Consider the following 24,295-nt stretch of genomic DNA (forward strand, 5'->3'; position numbering starts at 1 on the left):
ACTGTGAGCTTCCACCAGAATTCTTCCTGCCTCTGCATTCTGTATTTTAACGTCTGGAATGTAGTTACATGACAACACTCGCTCATTAACATGGCACTGAGGCACCTGAATTCACATGAGCAAGGGTTCTCCTGGCACACCACAGAGCTACTTCAGACCAGTCAACTCGGACTGCGTGCAATGCCCCTATCATACTTGCCCATACACCGGCCAACATCTACTATCGCAGTTCTTGCCTGAATTACAAGTCACTAAATGTGATGCACAGCCACATCTGCAACTGGACGCCTCTGTGTTGTTTCCTGGTTTGCACTAGTGGAAAAAGCTGGGGGAAGAAATAGAGAGTGATGTTTAGGAACACCTCACCAAGATGCATTAAAGCGTGGTCAAAGTGGTGGGCACCCAGGCTGCTGCTCAGGGTGCAGTTGTGTGGCTATGGATGGTAACAGGAATCTATTTGACGTTGAGAAGGGGAATTTGTGGTATCAGTAGAGATGGGATAGTGACTTATTGATTCTGTGTCATAGAATCATAGAATGGTTCAGGTTGGAAGGGACCTGCCACAGGCAGGGACACCTTCCAGTAGACCAGGTTGCTCCAAGCCTCATCCAACCTGGCAGTTCAGGGCTTGTCTGGGACTGGGTAACTTGGGAAGCTCATCTGAAAGTCAGTTATGTCTGTTCTGTGGAGGAATGAGTTGGGCATTGAGGTTCTATTTTTACCATCCTTAGAACTTTGGGGTTTGTGTTTGTGCTGCTGGGTCTGTGGTTGGGATGGGCAGCGTGTCATTGAAATGCTTCCTCACTCTGTTGCCAGGCTTTGTGTACTAAAGAATTCCCTTGTGCTCATCTGAGGAAGGGTGCATTACTCCTGCAGGTAGCTGCTGTTAGTACATTAGGTGTATTGCAGCAATGCTGAAGTCCTCTCAGCCCAGACCCAGTTTCCCCAGGCGTTGTACAAACTAACCCCAAAACAATCCCTCTTTTCAGCTGTTTTTGGTTCTTCAGGATCACATTGCTGCTCTTCCAAACCATGGGAAGAATAAAAATCCCAAGAGGAAATAGTTCATCTCTGAGCAGGAAAAGTCTTTTAAATACAGTTAGAACTGGATGCCAGAGTTTAGGATAAGGTTCCCTGCACAGCAAGGCCGTGTGCCAGTTTTTATAACGTATCTACGTGTAATGGATGCAGTATTCCTGTTAATTGTGCTCTCTGCTTAAGATATCCAGTAAAGCCCATCACATTAATTTAATTGAAAAATTCTGTGGGAATTGTATTAGATATTTTCCCTATTAAATTAATATTAAAGCTTTAAAGAGAATTTCTGGGCACCCATTGTTACTTGCAGGATTATTATGCAAATTGCTATCTTCTATCTGCCTTTTGGAGATGTGACCACTGTAACTTTGCTTCTGCGTCCTGTCTCCCCAGCCTACATTTAATTATCCTTTTCCTTTGGATTGCTGGGGTCATTAACGTGATGCTTTCTGGGGCTTGTCACAGGGCATTTGTTGTTGCTCTGTCAGTTTGGGCCTCTCTGAATGAATCTGGTATTAATGAAGGTATGGGGGCTGCAAAGTGAAATTAGCCGGGTAGCAGCCTGGCTTATGGTGAGGGAAAGGGCAACTCACTCCTCAGTGGCTGGAGAGAATGAAATGAGATTAAGGTTGGTCAGGGCTGACATTCGATGGGGCGGTTTGGAGGCCAAGAGAGCACTGTGCCCAGGGCTTGAGTGGTGGCTTTGCACATCTGGTGGGTTCAGCACAACTACAGCATATGGTGTGGGACCACAGGATCGTTTAGGGTGGAAGAGAGCTTTAAGATCATGGAGTTCAACTGTTACCCCGGCACTGCCAAGGCCACCACTAACCCATGGCACTAAGGGCCTCATCTACACGTCTGTTAAATGCCTTCAGGGATGGTGACTCCATCACAGCCCTGGCAGCCTGTTGGTGAAGTTCTCAAACTGTGAGCACTACCTGCGTTGGCTTTTAAAGCAGGAGGCAGTAGCATGTCCTTCCCCCTCTTCACCCAGCTGACAGATGAGGGGGCTCTGCATGTCCGTGGAAGCTGTTAGCCTTTTGGGAATTTAGGGAACCTTGATAAACGCTGTCATGTACTGGATGCCTCAGTGCAGGTCACATTCAAGATCTGCAAACCCTTGCAGTTCTTCCACAGGCTACTTAAATAAGCCAATTCCTTTTTTCCTTGTGAGCTCTCAGCTGGTTTCTGTTGCTGTGTTACGCGTTTTGCTTTCTCCCAGACTTCAGCTTTTGTTGGAGCTGTTTCTGAGGGAACCAGCAGCAGAGCTGGAGCCCTTTAAGAAGTTGGGGCATTATCCAAGTCGCTGCTGAATCTGGGAGTCGTGACTCGTATGTGCTGGAGCGCCGAGGGAACAGCTTGTGCTCACATTCAGAGGAACAGGTGCCACTGCACAACTGGGGATACATGGACACAGGCACAAGGAAACAGCAGCTCGTTCAGCCCTGGTTTGATATTGTTCCATAACCTAATCCAGGCGATGGGCAGCACTATGGGGTTGTGCTTATTAAGCTGTCCACCTGCCCAACAACCTCCCCTGTCCTTCCTTAATGAAGCAGTGAGCTCAGGTTTCCCCATTCGACTCACCAAAACCAGGAGAGGAGATGGCTCTGGCTCCTGTCCTGTCCCCCAGATACAGCCTAAAAAGAGCGGGGCAGTACTCAGCCCAGACTCTGGCCCAGAATGCGATGTGCATGCAGCAGGATTTCATCCAATAGCTCCAGGAGGCTGTTGCTGTTTGTGGTCAGTGTGTTTTTGGTTTGTTTTCTCTGTGAAAGTGCAAGTTCTTGCCTTCATGGTTATTTCTGCATACCAGCTGTGTTTCCGGTGAGCAGCTGGAGAGCTGCCTGACTCAGCACATCTCCTGCCTTAATGCTCCAAAAGTGCACTCAGACAAGGCTAGGAATGCTGTGGGCAAAACAGTGGGACCCCACCGCAGCTCATGCAGCCAGTGAGGAGATGCTGTCTGCATGGATAGGGGTGTTTAGAGTCAAGTGACACCAAGCATTTGCTCTGAGGAACATGCCCACAAAGAAGGAACAAATACATGGTCTTTGTATCAGAAATATATGGTGTGCATATTGTTAATGTCTGTAAAAGTACTCAGTCATGTAGAAAAGACTGGGACAAGGCTGGGGTGCTGTGGGGGAACAAGAGGCTCTTTCAGGAGGAGCCGAGAGCCTTCGGTGAGTGCCAGATGAGCCTTGCAGAACAAACCCATCCATTTTTATACTTCAGTCCTAGGACAATATGCAATGTCTCATAACTGTCTTGAGTCACTCTTTCCAGACAGGTTCATCATATCCTTTGCATGGGGTAGCATTCGACTTTTCCACATGTGTTACTGATTTGTAGGATGTTTCACACTGCAGAGCTGGGGGGGGGTTAGAGGGTGGATGGGAACTGGTGAGAGGAGGTTAGGAAGACACTTCTGCCTGGTGGTTTGAGTAATGGAATAAGAATAGGACGATTGTATTACCAGCTTTGCTTTTGACCTTGGACAAGTAAACTCTGTCTGCCTCTCTCTCTGTTTTCTGCCTGTTGTCTGTTTTAACTATAACTCTTTGATATAATAATGGTCTCCCTCCATGTGATTGTATAGTGTCTAACAGTCAAAACCTGAGCTGACGGAGAACTTCTTAGTACTACTGTGCTACCAGTAAGTAAAATAAAAATAATAATGCAAAACTGAATGTGTTTTGTAAACCACAGTGGGACTCACATGAACAGCAAAATACCGGTTAGAGTGAAGAGGAATTAAAGTCTGGTGTAACTCGAGTCCACTCTAATAAGCAAACCAAAACCTCCAGTTGCAGTGAGGTTGTTGGGGGCAGCAGGAAAGGAACTTTGCTTGTAAACATGAGAATTTGGCTGTTTCACAGGGTAACAGTTTTGTCAGTTGCCTGTTTAGGAGGAAGTTCTTTAACTGAACGGATTTTTCTGGCAGCATCTCTGTTTGGAATTGAGACGCATGGCAGCTCCCAGGTTTGTAATTGATGGAGAAGAGTGAGAAAACTCTTCTCCCCTGAGAGTACACAAGCCTTCCCTGACCTACGTAGTTGTATTTGTCTTTAGGTATTCTGCCTATCATAGAGGCAAGGTGTACTTCCTGTTCCAGGCAGAGCAGACTGAATTATGAGTCTGGCACAGAAGGACCATTGTGTGTCCTACTGCAAGCGCTGAAGCTGGTGAGTGTCTTCCCTTGTCTTGCCTCAGAACCAGGCACAGGAGTCCTCAGGCTTGGCTGCCTAAGACAGCAGTCTTGTTTGTGAATTGTCTTGCAGTTGCTCAAGCCAGTCTGCACTTAGCCCTGGGCTTGGGAAGTGCTGTATCCTCACTAGAAGTGTCCCAGAACATGCCTTGTTTTGCAGAGTCCATCTTGAGATGTTACTGAAGCACCTGAAGTCAGCTCACACTGTTTTGATCCTCACAGCCCTGGTACGATGCCAAGTCAGGTTGTGGTGATGATGCAGCACTCCCTCGGGAAGTTTCAGCACAGCTTCATATCCCACCTATAAAGCATCAGAGGTGGTCTTATTCCAGGCTGTCTGTCTAATACAATTGGGATTTCATAGCAATAAGAGCTAATATTTGTTTACTTCTTTTCCTAATTGTAACTAATACATCTTTCCGAAGACAGGCAAACAAAAAAAGAGGTTGAGGGTTCAATATGATTCACTTCAGCCAGCTCCAGGATAACATTTGCCTCTGTGGGTAGCAGTGATTCCCTACACTCTTGATTGCTCAATTTCCTTCCTACCCCCTCAGCAGACACTTTTTTCATGCCAACTCATACAGAGCTCACAGAAGCACAGGAAGCCTTTTGCTGTGTGAGAAGGACTTGAGCCCTTTCACGTGCTCTTGTGTCATTTGTGAAATCAGAGGCACATGTAGCCTCAGTACTAAGTGTACTGATCCTCTCTTGAAAAACAGGTCACTTAAAAGCAAACCCACCTCAGTCAATGCATATGTGTGAGTATGAGTGTGTTGCATGTATGTGTGGAGAGTGAGAGTGCTTTGTCATGGTTTGGGTTGACTCAGTGGGAATTGCAACAGATTTCACAGTGCTGCTGAGACAGAGATTTTAACATATGAATGAATAACCAACATGATCTGCTACACACAGACTGCCTGAACCTTATCTCATGGATATATAAATGGTATCATTCAGTACAAAAGCTTCATAGGGTCTTCCCAAGTCATCTGCTTCAGTCCTTGGCTATGATAGGCAACTACACCTCATCCATCTGCTCATTCAGGGAACACAGCTCTCATCTGAAAACTAAATACTTTCTTTTGCCCTAATTCTGTGAGGAAGACTAAAGTGCCTCTCTCTGACCTCATGTGCACACAGGCCTGAGAAAACACTGGTGGGTGGCTCATAAGATCCTCCAAAAAGTCATCAGTACTGCACCATTTCACTGCCTGTGGAGACTCGCTGCTGGTCCTCCTCCTTGAGAACATAACTGTTCTGAACAATAGGCCATCCCTCTTCAGGGTTAGACCTGCTGATTGAAGGAGTAAGAAATTGTTATTTAGTCTGTTTATTTTATATGTCATAAATGTCATGGCTTTCCTGCAGATTGTGCTCATATTTTTGTGCTCACAGATCTTTGGATTAACCGTTTAGATGTTGAATACTTCAAAACCACTTTAATAAGTGAAGTAGTGAAAAGTTCCCCACCTCCACGCTGGGACTGGCATTCAGAATATCAGTGAGTTAGCTCCTCGACTTCCACCTGGGTTTTCCAGGAAGGACCAGTTTGTGGGTGCTTCAGAGCAGAGGCAGTTTAGGTACAAACCCCAAACCAGTCTGTCTGGTTGAGCAGAAAGAGGTGGATGGCAGCAGCTGACGTTTGTGTGACTGAATGGCAAGCCTAAGTCAGCAAGGTGATTTAATGGATCTGTTCCTGTGTTCTTCTCTCCAGTTAACAGGAAGTTGTTAGGAACTTGGCTCCTAGTAAGGAAAGGAATCTTCCTCCCCCTGCTTTTAGCGCCAATTGAGGGAGAGGAAACTTCCTTTTACATCTTATATATGTTTGCATGTGTATGTGTCAGTGCATCACTGGGTGTGTTGGTGAAGCATCCCACATACAGGATTTCTAAACCCTATGCTTACAGAAACGTGTGTGTTCTTATACTTGCTCATAAATGGAGTTAACGTGACATTTAAGTCCTCCCTGCTTTTCCTGAAGTTCTGGCTATTTCAGATCAAATCCAGTATTTGATCTGAAGCTCAGATAGGCTCAGTCCATACTCTATATTCTCCTTTCTGTAGGATCTTCTACCTCCTTTCTGCCTAGATGGAAGATTGAGCCCTACCACTCAATTAGTCAGTAGAACACACTTAACCCTTACCCAGAAGGCTCAGCACCTGCACAGCATTTTATCTAAGCACTTACAAACCCATTTTGCTTTCCCCCTTCCTCTTATTTCTGCGATCCTTATTAAATCCCTGGCTATCCTGGAATTATTTAATTGCAGAGCCAGAGCCCTGCCTGTCTGTGCAAGAGCTCACCAGCCCTTTAATACAAGGCAGTCTTCTATGAAAGAAAAGAAGGTGGAGAGGTACAAGGATTCACACCAGCAGAAACAAAGGCAGGTGATGGGTGCCGAAGCCGTGTGCCTGCTGTGTGATCTGCGGTACCTGCCTGCCTTGAGCATAGTGGCTTTATGCAACATCTTTTGTCCTCTGAAAGCCTTACCCTGCACAACACAATAAATAATGCCTCAGAGCAATGTGACCTGTGGCAAGCAGTAAGTGATGACATTGTCAGACACACACAACTGTTGAACCAAGCAGACTGTAATCATCGTGCTGTACCCACGGAAAGACATTTGGCAAATGAGATTCCATTTTCACATTGGTCTGTGCCAAGCATGTAAATTTTCGGCAGGACAAGCAGCATTAGGGATGTGTAATTGATTGTCTGAATTATAATAAACAAGCTGTGGCAGGTGATCATCCATCAAATTCCTGCTGCATGTTCCAGCACCACTGTGAAACACAGGGAGAGCTGGAACATGAACACTCACATTCACACAGAAACAGAGAAGAGGAGGGAATAGGAAAAAGGATCCTGGTGGAAGTGAGAGGGGACTGCAGCCATGGGGGGAAAACCAGGGATGGAAGAGACTAATGAATTGTTTTAGTGAACGAAAAGGTCCCTTCTACTGTTACTGCCATTGAGAACTGGAGGATTTGCTGCAGTAGCTGGTGTTTGGAGCTGGGTGTGCTGGTAAATAAACGCAGAGGAGAGGAAAGCAAAAGGAGGAGCTGTGGTTAGAGAGAATCAACTGCAGAGAAGCGCATGTGTATGTCTGTGTGTGAGAGAATGAGGTCTCAACAGCTTTGCCTTCTTGTAGACACTTCAGTCTACGGCTGAATGCTCAAACCCAGTACCAGGTCTTTATGACTGTGCTGAGGAGATGCTTTCCCTGATGCCTTCATGTTGTAAAGGGCTGTTGCAGATCAAGCAGTGCTGTTTCAGAATCAAGGTGATCTGAATGAGGGCCCTTCCCTAAGGAAAGGGAACAGGAGTTGAGAGCAGCTCAACTCATCTGCTTCTCTTTCCAGGGAGGAAATTGCTGGTCTTGGAGAGGAGTGTGAAGACATGTTGAAATAAAACTATGGCCAAACGGTGTCTCTGCATGGATGGGACAGTTGTGTTTTCCTGAGTCCTTACAAGCAAACCTCATGCAGATTAGGATGTGGGGCATCCTCACCTTCTGTACTGAAGATGACTGGGCAGCAATGGGAATGATTTACCCCTCTGATATTCCCAGTTTCTTTTATTTTATTTGCTGCCTATTCAGTATGAATGGACAGACCTTTCTCTGCCCCAGCTTTGTGAGATTTTGGATCTCAGACTAGTTTCTGGACAGTTTCATGCCATTATGTGACAATGACCCCAAGGGTAATTGTGTTGGTATTGTTTGTGTTTGCTGTTTGAGCAAATGCTCAGACATTCCCCTGCAGGCTTTTGCCTGGGAATGTTTGAATTTTACTCTCTGCAAACACAATATTCCCCGGATTTGTGGGATAAATGTGTATGTAAAATGGATGTGAACAAAACTGGTGCACATTCACCTCAACTGGATAGAAGAATGAAGCAAACATGGTGAAGACTCGTAAAATCATTGTGGCATTTTGGAGAAAATTATATAGAGATCTCTAAAGTTGGCATTCTTCTTGATTTGATCAAGTTGCGGTTGAAACAGGTTTCTTACTGTGGCTGAGCCTTTCAGATTAACTTCTTCCATCCTTTTTGTGCAGTGATGGACTTTGGTGACATATCTCTTAGTGAGACTTCTCTGCTCAGATGTTAGACTTCAGTCCTGTCTGACCAAAATCCTGCATCAATGAAGCAAGGGCCATTTGTTCCTTGAATTCCTTAGCAGGAATCTGAATTTGGCTTCCAAGTTCTCCCTGTGAACAGAAGTGGTGGAGGGGAAGGCGCAATGTAAACCATCCATTTCTGCAACCGGGAACAAATCCTTTCTGAAGAAGTAGAAATGAGGGTGGGAATGGAAAAGCTTTGTAGGGAAGCAGGATATGTTCTGGGCAGCGGCTTTCTGGATCCAAGATGGAATATTACCTTCTCACCCTTTCCTGCTGGTTATTTAGTGACTCAAGGCAAACAGGGGAAGGGGTGCAGCTGGAGCCAAAGTGAGATGTCTCTCAGGAGGCTTTATCTGTTAAGGGCAATGGGAGATGGTTGGGGCTGGGAAGCTGCAGATGCCTGTGTTTGACTGTAAGTAACTGCTGCTGGCACGGCAGGGATTTATTTTGGCCTAGACCTGCCCTGGGAACAGCAGAGAAGCTGACGCTCTTGGAATTCTCTCCCTTTACGATTCACTCAGCAACTTGGCTTCAGACGAGTATTTAAAAAACAACAACAAAAAAAAGGGCAGGAAATGTATCCAGATCTTGAAGCCAAGGTTTGTATGTGAAACCAGGAGGTGGAGATTAACCCCCCCCCAACCCCAGGCTCCCTGACTTAAAGAGGGCTGGAAGGAAGGACTGGTGTACACATGGACGGAGGTGAACATTGGGGAGCAGTGGCTTCTGTTCTGAAGAGCTTGCTGAGCCCTGTGTGAAGTGTGCTGTGATCTGTGGGAAGGGAGTAACCTCCTTCCAAGTGAACACACCAGATCTGTGGCAGGGAAAGGGCTGAGGGGCTGTAGGGAAGGCAGCAGGAAAAGCTTGGTTTGTGTGTTTCTGGTCACCCAGATCATCCTTATTTCATTGCTGGTGCTGCTCTTTCCCCAGGGCTGCCCTGTTTCCCTTTCCAGGGATTGCCGTGTCCTTGGACTGGAATGTTCATCTCACATGTAGGAGGTGAACCCCAGCGTACCATGGAGCATGAATCCAGCAGTGGGGAACAAAGCACGCTGGAGGCTGAAAGTCACCCCGTGCATAATGATTCAAACTGGTTCAGCTGAAAACACCACATCTGGGGGGGTGTGTGTGTGTGTTCTTCTGTTTTAAATTGCTGCAAAGCTGTTCAGCCAGTTCACATGGGACAGTTGAAGCCATGTGAAAGGAATGTTAAATGTAACTTTCAGCGTGTGTTTTATCTCTTATATTATGTATTTTTAGCCCAAAGGGTGAATTTTCTATCTCAATACCTGTTTCAGCAGATAACCAACTAATTCACAAACCTGCGGCAAACGTGGAACCTTCAGCTTACGGACAAACCAGACTGCATGGCTTTGTCCTAATGGGCTGGGAAAGGGCAAAATAAGAGCTTCCATCGAGGAACATTATTACTACATGCAATATTATTTGCAGTTCCAGGCGTTCTTGCAAATACAGGCTTTTCCTTTTTCCTTTGTCCCAGACCAGATCATCTGTTAAGCTGGACATGACAATATTTTTCTCCCTTTTTTTTCCCCCCATGTAAACAGGACTGAACACAGAAATTCTCTGCAGCCTCAAGATATCCAATTTTTCACTTGACCTTTATGAAAAGTCAATTTGTGCTTTGTTTCTTTAACATGAAATCTGAAATGCCCTCCAGTCACTTCCTCACAGTATTCATTTGTGACCATAAGCAAAGCAACTCAGCGTTTGCTCTTTTCAGGAACTACTAATGCTCAGGAGACAGGATTCAGTTCTGCTTCTTGTTTATACTGCAGAGTTCAGGTTGCAGAGATCTGGTGTCACCGCCAGAATGTCATTCGCTTTGCAGTTAACTGGGTATTGCAGCTTTGCAGTTAACTGGGTATTGCAGCATGTCAATGCAAGCTCCATTTGAGAGAGGGAATGGATAACTGCAGATTGAACTGGAAATCCCAGAGTTTGGAGTTTGCATCTGTTGCTGACAAAAACAAGTTAGGCAAGCTCCCGAGGCCAGGAGTGGCAGCTCGGTCAGGGTGACTCACCCGCTGGGAGATCCCCCACCAAGGCACAAGGAGTGGGAATTTTTGGAAGAGGGAAATAGTCACGTTTCCAGGTGCCGAATTCCCTGCGGAATTCCTTGGTTTTAGGGACAAGTTTAAGAGGAGTGTGTATGGAATATCCTGAAATTAATTGTTGGAGCGAGTGCAGAGGAGGCCACAGAGCTGCTGCGAGGGCTGGAGCAGCTCTGCTCTGGAGCCAGGCTGAGAGAGCTGGGCTGGGTCAGCCTGGACAAGAGAAGGCTCCTGAAGGAGAGACCCGAGAGCAGCTCCAGTGCCTGAAGGGGCTCCAGGAAAGCTGGAGAGGGGCTTGGGACAAGGGATGTAGGGACAGGCCAAGGGGAATGGCTTTAACCTGCCAGAGGGGAGACTGAGATGAGCTCTGAGGCAGCTCTTCCCTGTGAGGGTGCTGAGGCGCTGGCACAGGGTGCCCAGAAAAGCTGTGGCTGCCCCATCCCTGCAGTGTTCAAGGGCAGGTTGGACACAGGGGCTTGGAGCAAGCTGCTCTAGTGGAAGGTGTCCCTGCCCGTGGCAGGGGTTGGAACTGGGTGAGCTTTAAGGTCCCTTCCAGCACAAACCAGGGATTCTATGATTATGTTTCACAAAAAAATAAATCCCAAGACGTTTGAGCATTTCAGGTGTTCTGGCTCAGGAGGCTCAGGGGGAGATTGAGACCCAGTGATTTTTTTCTTTATTCCTTTAAAACTCTCTAAGTAAACCTCATGGGCTTCTCTTCAGTCCATCAGTGATTTCCAAAGTGATGTAGGATGAAAAGCCCTATTAAAAGAGTGCTGTCCCCCTGGGTCTCACTGGGTGAGGAGGACTCCTGCACCATGAGGGTGATTCCAGGCTTGAAGGCCCATGTCCCTTGACCTTGTTCCTTATACTGCACCTAGAGTGGAAGTTTTGAACTGTGTGGATTGACCATTAGCTTGTCCAGACTATTTTCCCATAACCATGACTTAATCAAGGATTACATTTTGGGGAATTTCTAGCATCCCTTAATTGTCTACTATTTAAAGTTAACACAACACCTCAGCCATTCAGAATAAATTTAATGCCTCCTCTTTTCAAACTTTCAAACCTGTGATGTTAAAAATTCTGCTTGTAATGTATTTTGTGCCATTTAAATTAGGGCTTCAAAATGCTTCCTGAACAAGTCTTCCAATACTGAGTGGAATAAAGTGAATGTTATTGCCCTGGAAGCCTGCAATGTAGTTGTAAGGAGAAAACAATCCAGGCCTCTGGGTTGTGTGAATCCTTTAACCACAAGATCTTTCATTCACATCTGTGAATCAGAAAAAGAAGTGCTTTTTCTTCATTGTAATGAGATGTAGTAATTGGAATATGGAACCAATCTGAGGCTCTGAAACCGTACAGATGTCACTCCTGCCTTTTACAGGCACTTGGGGCTTTGTGGTTAACGGGAGATAGAATTTGAACTGTCCTGTTCGAAAAGCAAAGGTTTGGAGCATTTAGGCAAAAAAAAGAATCTGTGCTGGCTCCTTGCTGTAAAGAGCTTATGATGTTCACGTGTGCGAAGATACAATGCTGACCACTTGAACCTGTGGTATGTCATTTGTGTGTCCATCCGAAGGGAGCAGCACTGTGAGTTCCTGGGCAGTTTTTAGTAGCTCTTGATGCCTGATTTATTAATAAATCAATTCATTTAATGCAGGTTTGCATGCAGAGTGATAGGCACTATGTTGTATAATTTATTTCCCTTGTACAAAAGGCTCATTGTCCTGGTTTACCAATGAGATCTTTTAAATGTGTGTTTGTGTTGCTCAAGCAACTTTTTTTTCCCCCTCTTTCTGCTTTGGTTTCTGTTTTTTTAGCTGTCAGCTTGATATTGCTGTTTGCCTTTTGTGCTACAGAACTTTCCAAGCCATTGCGAACTGTGCTGTCCAGCTCTTTGCTTCTGTCAGCCTCTTCATTCCAATGTCACCAACCCATCATGCCAGGGAATAATAATACACAGAGGTGTTAAAAAGTACCTTCATTTCCATGCTTTCAAAAGTGCCTTATGTAAAAATTCATCAGACCTGGAAGTCAGTACTCCAGAGTTCATTAGAAACTGGTTGACTCTGAGTTGGTCAAGGGTGTAGAACAGGGGGATATCATAGAATCCTAGAATGGTTTGGGTTGGAAAGGACCTTAAGATAATCCAGTTCCAACCCCCTGCCATGGGCAGGAACACCTCACACTAGACCATGTTGCCCAAGACTCTGTCCAGCCTGCTCCTTAAGGTTTGAAAAAGAGCTTAACACTGAAAGACTGCCTTGTGCTCCCAGATCTAGAAGGAAAAGAGTGTCATCCTGGGTTTTTTTAGGCTGGGTGATGGAGCCCATCTTCCTGGCCTTGCCCACATAGGAGCTTCTGCTGACCTGCTTACCTGCCCACAGAGGTGTGATTCTGTACTCCAGCTATCCCAGCATATCGCACCATGTGGATATGCTTATTCCAATGTGAAAATGTTCACCCAGGGAGCAGTAAGTCTATGTCATACATATCTTTGGGGACAGAGGGTCTTTAAGTGCTGAAAGCTTTAAGAAAGTAACAGTAGTAGCCAGTGAGGGGAAGTAAGAAAGAAAAATACTGTTACACTAAGGAAAATTGGACTCTTGTATTTGACCTTGCCTAAGGTAAGGAGTAACTACTGTCATCTCCTCATCTTAAGACAACCATATATGTGTGTCATCTTGGCTTTGTTGTCTTTTCCCTCTCCAAATTATATTATTTGGATGGTATTTGAGGGTTTTATCCATTTCCCTGGATTTCCAGCTGTCCAGCAGCCTGTTCAGAACAGCAGGCAGTGCTGCAAGCAAGCTACAGAGGTCTTACACATCCCAGTTGTGTTGAGCTCAGTGTGCATGTATTGCAGAGCACACACATGCTATTTTTACTCAGGATTTCCCCAAAGTAAATATGGCTTTCTACCTTCTTTTGAACTCAGATGAACTTTACTGATGCCTAGAGGCTGCAGCCACAGTTCAAACCAAGTTTTGTCAGTCATAGATGGGAAAAGCAGCAGCCCTGATTTTCTCCATCATGATGTGAGGAGGAAGCTTTGTTTAGTTGGAACCAGTGACTAAATGGAAGTGCTTTGAGGTTGCTTTGCTTCTCCTTTCTCAGGAATTAGGCCTTTCCTTGGATGGTTAGCAATGGGCCAGTTGCTTTTCATATCCATATCCAGCCTTCGAGGATCAGAGCAGCAGACCTTTAAACTTAGCATTACTGCAAGAATGACTACTACCATCTTGCACTTTGGATCTGTATAACTAGGGGAAGAGAAAGGAAAGCAAAACAGTTTTCTGGCAGTTTCTCCTAGTCTATATTTTAAGTAGCAACTGTTTCTCCTAGAGTCTGGAATAGGATAAATCCTTAGGGAGGAGGGTTAGTGTCAGAGCACAGGTGAGTGGCCAGGGTTGAATGATAAGACAATTTATTCCTATTTTCACAGTTTATCATGCTACAATTCCATATGTGTATTTTATAAAATACCATTATTGTTAGCTGTTGTACAGATAATGTACAACTTTCATACTCTCATTATATCATCTACTACTTTTTTACTACATTTGCTGCTCATTTATATAGCTCAACAAAGGCCTGCTGCAGTTCTTACAATAGCCAAACAGTCTTGCTCCAAAGAGTTCACCATTTCTAACTACCAAGTAAGTTTTAATTACTTCCTATATCTCGATTGTGGCTTCTTAATCATTTTAGTCTGACTCTGTTGCTTCTTTGTGGGTGGGTTCCAGACAGTAAAACCAGAGCAGCTCAGGAAAGGCTGGGTATCATTTCTATGAACAGCCTGCAGTGTTTCCACTGCTGCTTTTATATGGGGCTGATAAAAAGTGAAATCCCTCCATGTAAAAACCTTCAGGTGAGAACTCAGGAGGAGGAGGAGGACATCCCATTGATGCTTTTTGGCACATGCTTTACTGTGCTAAGAACATTACAAGTAAAATGCACCTGTCAGCAAGTAATATGTCAGCAAACCCACTTCCAGATGAGATCATTGTATGGTTCCTTCACTTCAAGAGGGAATCAGCCTTTTCCCAACAGAGCCTCTCTGGGGAGAGAAATGTTCCTGTCTGCATCCGTCCTTCAACATGACTGTAGAAACAGTCTCAGCATCAGTGTACTAGAGTTCAAGCATTACTCAGATTGTCTGATTTCAAAGGTAGTTCTGTCATTGTCCATATCAGAAGTACCTTCTGTTGCCAATCGTTTGTCAAAGTGTGTTGTATCTGAATAGGAATAGTTTTGATGTCCACTTGTAGTAAAGAACAGGGATGGCTGAGCAGCCAGGAGAAAGCAGAAGTTCCTCTGTTCTTGGAGGGTAGGCAATTTTGGTGTCTATTACCAAGCTGCACTGACATAACTTGCAAAACAACAGCTGGTTTTGCCAGCTAGAGTAATCCCCAGGAAAAGACGTGATGAAGAGAGCCTCCCTGCTCCCTCTGGGAGCTATTTCTTTTCTTTTCCAAGGAGTCATAGACAACTGAGATTGTTGGTGTTCTGCAAGAACAGGATTTCTCTTCTGCCTCTTTCTTTTCTCTAAGAGAAAACATAAGCCCATTCCTCTATATCTGTAAAAACATTGAGCATAAACCTTCCTAAAATATTCCAAGTTTCTTAGCTAAAGAAGGTTAGGACATAGCTACAAAGCTTTATTGTAATTCAGGAGACTCTTCATTAAGAGGTTATTAGATATTAGTTGCCTATTGATACTGACTAATACATTATAAGCAAGTTTCTTTACTGTCTGGAGGTAAACCACTGGTGCATTTGCAGAGACCACTGACTCTTAGAGCTAATGCCTGTGTGGCCAGTACAGGGAACATTCTGGTATTGTGTTACACTAAAGAGATGTCATTTGAGGGCATTTATATCCAAGAACTGTCATTTTTGGCTGGGCAGGGCAGAGATGGACAACACAGTGGCAGGTTGCAAAGCACCAAGGAGGTGACAGTGAGCTGGAGGCTCAGTACCAAGTGAGGGGACCACTCCAAGTGGCACAGGCCGGCAACATGTCAGGTAACTGGAGATTGATTTGCCTCTGAATCTGGGAGAACCTTTACAGGGAAAGGAGTTTTGTTTAGAGAAAGCTGTTGGTAATCAGCAGAGTTGGGTTTTAATGGGGTTCAGACAGATAGAACAGAAAACGAATTTGAGTCTAACTGACATACACAACATGAAGGAGAAGCAGAAAGCGCCGAGCTGCAATGCCTGTTCTGAGCTGAGAGGCTCAGCAAGCAGTGCTTAGACAGCCAGTCTCCATTAAGATCCTATCCATAATGCATGAGGTGTGGAAACCCAGGGGACTGTCCAACAGAAAGGGAAGAATCTTCCAAACTACCCTTCAGAAGTGATGGGTTCGTTGTCCCAGAAGGCGATGCCGAGAGAGCACTTTGAGTAAGTAATGGTTCACCTCAGCAGTAGAGGTGATGGAGCACTAATGCACTACCGCAAGTGCAGTCCCTTCCACTGCCTCGTGCTCTGCTGTTCCAGGATCACTGTGGAGGAACAAGGCTTTTTTTATTTCATCAGGATTCCTGTTACTTTTACTCTGTTTTGAGCCGGTTGCGGGAGGTAATCCCCGCCTTCAGTTTTTACTTAGTTTGGGAGCACCAGTGTCCCCTGATTACTTAGTTAAACCCTAAAACCTCTAAATGTTAACTCTTTATTACTCTGCAGTGTGCCTACCAAAAAAATAGGTGTTTATTTCAGTGATCCTGAGGTTCAGAAGAGTTCACATGAAGAGTTTTGATTCAACCTCCTGAAGCACTAGAACAGTGGCTCTCCAGCAAACATGGATTTGGACTTTTCTTGTGACACTGTGATTTGGTTGTCACAAATTTGTGTGTCTTTTCAGCTGAAGTTATGGGCCAGACTTCAGTCACTGCTGTCCTGTTTCCCATTTGTGAGACCTACAGTATTATTGAGTGTTCCAGTTGTGTTTTGTACCTACATCAGAAGAAATCCTTTCATTGAGCATTTCTAACTTCAGCATCAATGCAGCATAGAAAAAGCAGAATTACTACCTGAAATCTCTTCCTCACTAGACTCAGTTCTGCTGAATGAAGCTGCAACATGCAGTGGTTGGGTAAATGAATAAATAAACCTGGCACTGAGGAGGGATTTCTCAGCTGTCCACGTTTTACCTTCTCTGTGGACTTCACACTGTACAGTAGTATAGACCTGAGAGTGGCCTCCAGGGTCTTCACAAGGACAGAGGAAAGAATCATCAGTTCATGCATGTCTGATTTATGTGCAGCAAACTACAGAATTCTAGCGGATATAAAGCCTGTGTCCCAGACACCACAAAGTTTCCAACTGCTTTACACTTTGGCAGGCAACCGATCCCAGCTGGAACAGCAGGAATTGAAGCTGCAGCACCATAAACAGCTGTGACTCTATCACATTCAAAATCAGTGAAGTATAATGGCAAATTCAGGCCTGAGAGTTGTCCATTCCTTCTTTCCCATAAGGCCTCCTGCACCTGCATGGGATCCAACTTGACAGGTAAGATTGGTAGAGATCTTCATGGTCTTGAACTCCTGGAGTGAAACAAGGTGAAGATCCCTGGATGTGAAGGTTACTAGTGGAGATTTAGAGCTCAGTAACCTGGGGAACACTCTGCAAGTAGTGTTGGTCCTTTCTCTGAAGCAAAAGCAGGAATACAGTTCTTTATGCAGATATTAAAGGGACCTGATATTAGTCTTTGAGTGCATAAAAGGCTGATGTAAAGAGGAAAGGAATCCATTTTACTTCAGTTCATGGGGATAGAATAAGAAAAACCAGTCTACAGCTGGGCAGGGAAGCCTCAGGCAAGATTTGTGGAAGTTATAATGGTAATAAAGTGCTGAAATAGATTTCTTGGGGAAGTTGAAGGATTTCAGAAGAAGTTGTATAAGCACAAGTCGATGTTGCTGCAGAGCAGGGAGGACTGGATGAAAGGGCTCTTTCGCGATGTGATTCCATGATTTTATACTAGGTTGTACCTTTGGGCTTGTGGTGGGTTTGGGCTTTGTTCTGCCCCATTTCTATCCATCTACCATAGACAGCATGGGAGAAGGCCAGGAAAGTTCATTCTTGTGCATCTTTTTCTTCTTGTGCATCTGTTCAATTAGACACGGAGTTCTTGCTCCAAAATGGGATCCAAAGCATTACTCCATGAGATTAAGATGACTGAAATGTAGGAAAGGCTGTTTCTAAACTACTCAGATTACACATTTGGCCTGCTCCCATATTGGCACATGCTTCTGTACTGATCCTATGGAGCCAAGGTAAATGCTGAGCAAGTCTTTCTCAACCTTTATGCCAACACAGGGGAGTCTGGCAGCAGTCTCAAGTGAAGTACCATCCGTTCAAGTGTGTTAGGTTGCCAGGATGTGGCAGGTAGTTCAAGCTGCGCTCTACACAGTGCTTGTCCAGTGAAGTTAATATATAAAATAGTGGTAAACGTAGCTGTACTTCCTTTTGGGTACAAGTTATTTCTTAATGTGTGGTTGTCAGTGTTGTAGACTCTAGGGTCTGAAGAATATATGACCTGTGGGCTTATGTTTAGCCCCTAAAAGTGATAGACTCTTTCTACCTATACTTTCAGAGTCCCATGTGACTTTTTTTGGCTCATCTTGGAGGTAGTTTAATAGTACTTCTGCCTCAAGGGGGCTTCATTTAGTCTATTGAAGGCAAAGCTCCTCAGTTTTGGTAGCTGCGGTTCTGTCTGCAGTGACTTTCTGAGATGAGCTGTGCACTTCTGCAGAGATCGTGTTACTGCCGCCTCTAGAGAGCAGAAGGTCACCTTGTAGGAGCAGCCGCTGCAGTCAGTGGGCACTGACCTGCTGGGTGATGTTGGTATTAGGGACATCAGTAACATTCCTAAACCATACTCTTGCTGCATGTGTCTGTCTCTTAAAAAGCCACTCAAACCAGGGTTTAACCATAGGGACTGTTTTCAAAACGTTCTCATCTGGATGTATGTGTGTACTTCTGTGTGTATGTACTTCTTCTCTATGTATGTATGTGATCTGATGGGATCTGTGAAGGAGCTGAAAAATACAGTCATTTTAAAAGACTCCTTAAAATACTTCATTTCTGGTTTTCTGTCCCTGCAGCTTTCCAGCAATGCTTCATGTGTGTATGACAGGCCTGGATTTTGCTTTGTTCTGAACGCAGTGCATTAGGTCTGTTTGTCATTACCATAACCTTTGTCTGTAGACATCTCTTATGGCCCTAAGGTTTCGTAGCTCCTGGAAGCTTTTCTGTCATTACTGGTTGTGGTGGCTGGTGTTGACCGCTCTTTCAATGTGACATTGCAGTTTTCCCATCTCTGCATACTGCCATTTGCAAACAGACCACCTCAGAGCAAGAGCTGTGAGTTTTAAGTGATGCAGAAGTGATCCTTTTTGAGCTTTCTCTCTTTTTATCCACCACGTTGTCTGTACATTTTGCCATAGATACTGAGAGAACATTGTAGCAGGTTTGTGTCCACATCTCTTGATCCAAAGTCTTGTATTTTGCTGTTGCTGATACTGACCCAACAAACTCCAAGGAGGGCTGCTGGCATCTTCCCAGCATTAGGAAGGCTTTGACAGAAGGTGACCTACAGTGAGATGGAAGGTCAGTGCTTCTTGCATCACATGTCAGTGGGTTCCCAGGCTCCTCTGCAAGCAGCCCTGGGGGAGCTGGTCTCGCTGTTGGAGATGTGATTCTATCTTGGAGAAGAGCAGAAATAAAACCAGACTCTTCTAGAACAGATCCAGGGTGAGTACAGGATCCTGTGATCACTCCAGACAGGATTTTGCAGCAAACCCAGTGTTCAGCTTGTTTTGAAAGCAGAGAGATACTCGTCAGCAATTACTGCTGAGCTAGGGAGAATCCAGTTAAGATAGATAAACTTGTCAGCGCTGTCAGCTGCGATGATGGAGGAGCAGAAGGGCCAGCTGTAAGGTTGAAAAAGACCTTTGTATTTTAAATGTAGATAGTGAGATTGTTCTTGCATAATGCTACAAAATGGTTGAGAGTATCCTTGGTTTTATATGCATGAATTCCACAATTATTAAGGAAGAAAGAGCCATGAAGGATGGGCTGAGAGGGCTGTGTTATCACCAGGAGTCATGTTTGCTGTTGGCAGCACTTTGTTGTAGGCTGCATGACTGAATCTTTCAATTTGAGCTTGCCTTGCTCTTCAGGGGATTACTTGGTCTCCTCCTTCTACACACTGTTGGATTGCTCATCATCCATCTTTTATACTTACCTCTTTACAGTTTGAACTGTTGTTGATTTTCTCCAAAGGATCTTCATAGTCTTGGCTGATAATGATGTCAAACGTACTCTTTTTCTTTTAGAAGTCGGATGGTTTAAGATTCTCACTATGACATGGAATTTGAGGCTGGCAATGAACACAGTGAAGTGTTGACTGTTGGGCTGCAAGGCTTGGGCTGTCTCCATGGCTGGTTGGGAGCCCTAAAGAGTGACTTGGAAGGTCCAGGGAAACTAAAACATTCAAACTGGAGAACACATAAACACAGTATATCCAGAACTGGTTTAATATGCTAGGAATTTCCTTTAAATACTATGATTTTTATATAAAAGTCATAGTAAACACATTTCATTTTTGTAGGACCTAAACAAAATAGTGCTTGTGCTCTGATGCCTGCGAGCCAGCAGAGGGAGTGAAAGTTAACCATGCAAGCACCTTGGGCAACGCCGAGCAGAGACACCTTGGGCACAAGAAGTATTGCACATCATATTCCTTTCAAGTCCCATTAGGAAGGAAGACTGAATAAGCAGTCTGCCAAACAGAAGAAGATGATGGTAGTAACAAAAAACATTTTAATTCCGTGCTTCTAAGTGGATATTAGCAATGATAACATTAACCAAAATTAAACCATAAAGAAGTACTCAAGAGTATCGTGTTCATAGGCAGATATAGAACCTGATGAGACTTGTGATGTGTTCTCTCCATTACAGATGCGAGCGTGAGGGAAGTGAAAAATCTGTGTGTTGCCCTTGGCTTGTTCAGGCTGTTGTTGTGTTTATTTCTATAATGTTACTCCTTCTCTCCCCCCTCCCCGCAGGAACTCGCGGGTTTCAAACACTGTTTTTTCTCAGTCACAGTGAAAGATGTTTAATGCGGCTTCATTAATATACATGAAATGCTGTTGCTGTTTTCTGCTGAGGAGGTAACTGTGGCTTTTCGGTCTCAGGTCTCAGCTGTGTGTGTGACAGTGAGACAGAGGGAGAGGGGAAGTGGGAAAGACTTGTTTTGTGTACGTATGTAGGTAGCTTAAAAAAAGGATCTTTTTTGTTGCTGTAGAACATATATTATATATCAAGAAGACACTCCAAGCAAAGACTCGTGTCAGGCAGGGTGTGAGGGGGAGCCTTGTTCCATTTTAAGCCCTATCAGCCAGCTTTTAATCGATTTGGTGTGTGTCATGTTCTGGCTTCTTCATCAGAAATTAGTATTACAGAAAATCAAACGTCTTCTGCAGACACAAAGCTGGAGTAATGCCCAGTGGCTCTTTTTCCCCTCTGTTTGCATGACACAGATCACACTCGTATTGGAATGAGTGAGTGAGGTTCCTATGTATCAGTATATCAGTAAAGATCATAAAGGAACACCAAAAATAACAGGGCATGCACATGTATTATTAATGGATCATAAAAGTAATTGCACTTCATCAGCTGCTTGGCTTTGTCTAGACCATTTCTTATATTAATAAATGGAAAGATTTTTTGCTGTCAAATTAAATCCTAGTGTTTTCCCTTCTCAGAAAAGGAAGATGAGTACACCAGCAGGTTCACTTTGAAATTACAGCAGTGTGGTAAGGACAAGCTATCTAATGAAAATAAAATGTCTTTGTCAGTGGCACAGAGGCAGGAACATTGGCTTCTTTGGAAAAAAAATGATTGTATTCTTTTTCATTTGCTCCAGTCAGATTCTGTGCAGTGATTTCCTCCCTAAAATGCATCGTAGTCTGTGTACAAGTTCTGGGACAAGAAGAGTTTTACAAAGTAGGGGGAAATCTTATCAGCATCAACTCAAACGACAAAATATCTGGAGGCTTGAGTCATGAAGGCAAATCAAAAGAGTTTTTTTATGTGCAGCTTGGAAGAGAAATGTTAAGAGAGCAATGGGCTGATAATCAAAAATGGTTCAGACAGTCACAAATGCTGGGAGGTTGCAATATCCACCCCAGAACATGCAGCATAAATCCCAAAGGCAAAAACTCTGGGGAAAACCTATTAAAGGTGATACAAAGGAGTGTAATTTCTCAAGGTAAAATGAGATGATGAAATTTGTTCTTGCCTCTGAGTCAGTGTAGAGAGAAGCACATTTCTAAGAAATATGATAGAAGTAATAGAAGCACAGTCACTGGCTAAGGCTGAGTAACATTCTTAGAATACACTAATTGCTGTGCTGCTCAGAATTAGGGACCAGATAGTCTCTTCACTCTCTAATTTTTGTCATTGTATGGATTTGTTCACTCTTTTAGTACATGGCAGATAATTCTTGCAGCGCCTTTCAGTGAATGCTTTTAAATAGCTTTAATTAATACTCAGAATTCCCCTTTGTGCTCACCAAGTGCTCTGCTTCTTACACACAAACTGGTGGAGTGAGTTGAGGAGGAGAAGCAGCCCGACATAGATGGGCCCTAGGAAGGTCTGTGCATTACTTGGAGTCACTGCTGCCAAAAGAGAAGTCTAAAAACACCTCCTGTAGGTTACTGAGTCACTCAGCTTGTAGACATGGACTACCCACCAAGACCTATCACCAGATCACGAGTTACCCAGGGAATAAGATTGCAAATCAGTCTGATAAAACCATGGTCAAGAATTTGACATACAGTGTGTGAAGAGAGGGAAATGAATTGGAAACTTGTGCTGAGCTAGAGGAGATACTTGTTCAGCGGTTGTTGACAGGGATGTTTTACCAGATGGCAGCTTATAAGCGTGACTTGGTCTTCATTTTCTATACTGCAGGTAAAACCCAGAGTGCTGTACCGAAGAGTGCTATGATTTGATACAGAAGTAAGGAATATCAGAATCTGAATCCATGTTTGAAAAGAATCAAAGGCTCTTTTGTCTACTTTGACACTTGATCCTCTGCAGCAAAGATTTCCACTTCCAATGAATAAAACTGGCACAGGCCCTATTTCCTCCTCCAAATATCCAGGGAATAAATCTGTCCAATTGTTCCAAACTGCACTGATATAGAATATCAGGAGGAATGTGCAGCAGAATGGATATAATGTGAAAAATCTACAAGGCTGAAAATAAAAACTAAACAAGCCTCAGATCTGCACCGGAATCCCATGGTGCAGCTGACCCAGAATTGTAATGCAAATATTGTAGTTCAATCAGGCTATTTTAAGACAGGAGAGGAATGAAGCTTCTCCTTTCCCCAGAAGGGATGTACATCATTGCCTCTTCTTTAATTTCCTTTTGATTAAAAAAATATTAGACTGTCTGAAGAGTATGTGCTATCTTTGCTGTGTGTGGAGGGGAAGGAAAAAATCAAAAGGAATGGGAAATACAGGTGAACTTGTCAATCCAGGTTCACTGGGAAAAGCTCAGAACATTTTGTCAGGTGCTTTTTATGTGATTCAGCTTGGCTGATTGGGAAATGCAGCTTCTTTCCTTCTTGTAATAAAAGTCTAAAATCTACCACTGAGAGTGTAGGTTAGGAGGGAACAAGGGGATGCAAGTCAGGTTCCTTGCGCTGCTTCCCTCACTGGTTGTTCAAGGGTCATTTCTATGCCCATTAGTTCAATGGTTAGTGGGATAAAAGGCTTAGATACCTGAAGTACACTGAACTGACTTCACTGCCCCGTTTGGTGCAGCCATCCAAAAGAACTGGTGGCAAAACCTTTGTTTTCGAGCTCGGATTGATTTTTGAGGTTTGTAAACTATGTGCAAAACGAAAGGAAGTCTTAGAAAGTTTCCAAGTGGTTTGCTGTTTTTTGATTTAACTGATGGTGATGGCAGTTTTCCATGTATTCTGTGTCTGCTTTTGAGCCAAACGGGTTGGCTTGTTGTGGTTGACATGGGGCTTTTTGAATGGCTTATGGCTAAGCCTATCCAGTCCCAAGAGATGCAGCAGAAACCAGTCTTGCTGCTTTTCACATCTTCTAAAAAGTGGTTGGGAAATGTCAGTAGCCTTGAAATGACTCTCCAGTATATGATGGGGAGAGTGGCTTTTCCTGACAGTGTCATGGAGACACCAAGGGACAGAATAATTAACCATAAGGTGCTAAATGATAGCTTTCCTATTGGGAAGTATCAAAGAAGGCTGAGGAACGAGAAATGCTGACACAGAGAGCTGTAGGCTTTATCAGGAATATCTTTAAGCAGCAGAACATTGAATTAGTTGAAGCACTTGAATTCGTATTTTTGTACCTAGTTTTACTGTCCCACAGCTGATTTGCATTGTGTAGTTGTAGAACAGCAATGGGAAGGAGTACAGTCCTGATAAAGTAGTTTTACATGAAGATTTGCATGTGGTAGTGGAAAATCAGACTCCGCACTGTGCGAGTATACAGCAACACACACGCAGGTGAAGTGATGCATAAAGCTTTTTCAGTCCCTGACTTGAGAGAACCTTATGTTCTGTTGCAGTTTCTTCTCTTTTGTATGTAATATGTAACAGTTTCTATGACTTTGTGTGTTGATCTGTCACTCCCACACTTCCCTGCTAAAGCTTTGCACATGAAACTTGAAAGTGTGGAATTTTAAACTCTTCATGGATTTCGGAAACAGATCTCCCCTCCCAAACTTCATTCCATGTGATACAAGCTATGGAGATTTCCATGGATTTTAATGCTTTTAGTAT

At 44.1% G+C, this 24,295-nt stretch overlaps 1 long non-coding RNA gene across 1 annotated transcript; it reads left to right on the plus strand.

The window, feature by feature from the left end:
• The first annotated feature begins 3,625 nt into the window (after nucleotides 1-3,625).
• LOC133275608 (uncharacterized) lies at nucleotides 3,626-5,478 on the plus strand. The gene is made up of 3 exons (XR_009745617.1): nucleotides 3,626-4,026; nucleotides 4,117-4,229; nucleotides 4,413-5,478. It is a non-coding gene; the product is annotated as an uncharacterized LOC133275608 (long non-coding RNA).
• Nucleotides 5,479-24,295: the final 18,817 nt, after the last annotated feature.

This window comes from Pezoporus flaviventris, unplaced genomic scaffold (genome assembly GCF_033815535.1).
Source record: "Pezoporus flaviventris isolate CSIRO_AGI_PZ_B2104156 unplaced genomic scaffold, CSIRO_AGI_Pfla_v1 ptg000041l, whole genome shotgun sequence".
In the NCBI taxonomy this organism is placed as follows: Eukaryota; Metazoa; Chordata; class Aves; order Psittaciformes; family Psittacidae; genus Pezoporus; species Pezoporus flaviventris.